Source organism: Schistocerca piceifrons, unplaced genomic scaffold, assembly GCF_021461385.2.
Source record: "Schistocerca piceifrons isolate TAMUIC-IGC-003096 unplaced genomic scaffold, iqSchPice1.1 HiC_scaffold_1544, whole genome shotgun sequence".
Lineage (NCBI taxonomy): Eukaryota > Metazoa > Arthropoda > Insecta > Orthoptera > Acrididae > Schistocerca > Schistocerca piceifrons.
The window spans coordinates 1,933,665-1,936,679 of record NW_025727396.1 but is presented as its reverse complement, the minus strand read 5'-3'; positions in this window follow the sequence as shown (position 1 = coordinate 1,936,679).

The following is a 3,015-nucleotide window of genomic DNA, read 5'->3' as shown; positions in this document are numbered from 1 at the left end:
GAGGTTTACTGTATCCCTCTGACCTTCTTATTGACGATGAAACACAGATATTGCATCGGAATTAAATACAAAATGCACAATGCCGACTTAAGTACAAGAAAACTGACTCTTCTTATTGTCTACGTTTTGAACCACTCCGGTGACACTAGTTATAGATTCCGATGCCACACTTGAGGTTTACTGTATCCCTCTGACCTTCTTATTGACGATGAAACACAGATATTGCATCGGAAATAAATACAAAAGGCACAATGCCGACTCTAGTACAAGTGGACTGGCTCGTTTTACTGTCAATGTTTTGAACCTTTCCTGTGAGACCGGTTTTAGATTCCGATGCTTCACTTAAGGTTTACTGTATCCCTTGGACCTCCTTATTGACGACGAAACACAAAATTGCATCGGAATTAAATAGAAAAGGCACAATGCCGACTTAAGTACACAGGAACAGTCACTTCTTACTGTCTATGTTTTGAACCATTCCTGTGACACTAGTTATAGGTTCCGATGCTTCACTTTAGTTCTACTGTATGCCTCTGACCTTCTTATTGACGATGAAACACAGAAATTGCATCGAAATTAAATACAAAAGGAACAATGTTGACTCAAGTACAAGAAGACTGGCTCTTCTTACTGTCTATGTTTGAAACATTCCTGTGAACCTAGTTATAGATTCCGATGCTTCACTTCAGGTTTACTGTATCCCTCTGACCTTCTTATTGACGATGAAACAGAAATTGCATCGGAATTATATACAAAAGGCACAATGCCGAATTAAGTACAAGAAGACTGACTCTTCTTACTGTCTATGTTTTGAACCATTCCTGTGACACTAGTTATAGATTCCGATGCTTCACTTGAGGTTTACCGTATACCTCTGACCCTCTTATCGACGATGAAACACAGAAATTGCATCTTAATTAAATACAAAAGGCACAATGCCGCCTTAAGTACAAGAAGACTGACTCTTCTTACTGTCTATGTTTTGAACTATTCTTGTGTCACTAGTTATAGATTCCAATGCTTCACTTCAGGTTTACTGTATCCCTCTGACCGTCTTATTGACGATTAAACACAGAAATTGCATCGGAATTAAATAGGAAAGGCACAATGCCGACTTAAGTACAAGAAAACTGACTCTTCTTCCTGTCTATGTTTTGACCACTCCTGTGACACTAGTTATAGATTCCGATGTTTCACTTCAGTTTTACTGTATCCCTCTGACTTTCTTATTGACGATGAAACACACATACTTCATCAGAATTAAATACAAAGGAACAATGCCGACATAAGAACAAGAAGACTGACACTTCCTACTGATTATATTTTGAACCAACCTGTGACACTAGTTTTAGATTTTGATGCTTCACTTCAGGTTTACTGTTTCCCTCTGACCATCTCATTGTCGATCAAACACAGAAATTTCATCGGAATTAAATCCAAAAGCCACAATTGTCTCTCAAGTACAAGAAGGCTGGCTCTTCTTACTGTCTATGATTTGAACCATTCCTGTGACAATAGTTATAGATTCCGATGCTTCACTTCAGGTTTACTGTATCCCTCTGATCTTCTTATTGACGATGAAACACAGAAATTGCTCGGAATTAAATTCAAAAGGAACAATGCCGAGTCAAGTACAAGAAGACTAGCTCTTCTTACTGTCTATGTTTTGAACCATTCCTGTGACACTAGTTATTGGTTCCGATGCATCACTTCAGGTTTACTGTATCCCTCTGACCTTCTTATTGACGATGAAACACTGAAATTGCATCGGAATTAAATGCAAAAGGCACAATGCCGACTTAAGTATAAGAGAACAGACTCTTCTTACTGTCTATGTTTTGAACCATTCCTGTGACACTAGTTATAGATTCCGATGCTTCACTTCAGGTTTTCTGTATCCCTCTGACCTTCTCATTGACGATCAAACACAGAAATTTCATCGGAATTAAATACAAAAGGCACAATGGCCACACCAGTACAAGAAGGCTGGCTCTTCTTACTGTCTATGTTTTGTACCATTCCCGTGACACGAATTATAGATTCCGATGCTTCACTTCAGGTTTACTGTATCCCTCTGATCTTCTCATTAACGACGAAACACAGAAATTGCATCTTAATTAAATAGAAAAGGCACAATGCCATCTCAAGTACTAGAAAACTGACTCTTCTTACTGTCTATGTTTCGAACCATTCCTGTGTCACTAGTTATAGATTCCGATGCCTCACTTTAGTTTTACTGTATCCCTCTGACAATCGTATTGACGATGAAACTCAGAAATTGCATCGGAATTAAATACAAAAGGCACAAAGCCAACTCAAGTAAAAGAAGACTGGCTCCTCCTACTGTCTATGTTTTGAACCATTCCTGTGACACTAGTTATAGATTCCGATGCTTCACTTCAGGTTTACTGTATCCCTCTGACCATCGTATTCACGATGAAACACAGATATTGCACCGGAATTAAATACAAAAGGCAGAATGCCGACTCAGGTACAAGAAGTCTTGCTCTTCTTACTGTCTATGTTTTGAACCTTTCCTGTGAGACCGGTTTTAGATTCCGATGCTCACTACAGGTTTACTGTATCCGTCTGACCGTCGTATTGACGATGAATCACAAAAAATTGCATCGCAATTAAATACAAAAGGCACAATGCCGACTTAAGTACAAGAAGACTGACTCTTCTTACTGTCTATGTTTTGAACCATTCCTGTGACACTAGTTATAGATTCCGAAGTTTCACTTCAGTTTTACTGTATCCTTCTGACCGTCATATTGACGATGAAACACAGAAATTGCATCGGAATTAAATACAAGAGGCACAATGCCGACTCAAGTACAAGAAGACTGGCTCTTCTTACCGTCTATGTTTTGAACCATTCCTGTGACACTAGTTATAGATTCCGATGCATCACTTCAGGTTTACTGTTTCCCTCTGACCTTCTTATTGACGATGAAACACAGAAAATGCATCGGAATTAAATACAAAACGCACAATGTCGACTTAAGTATAAGA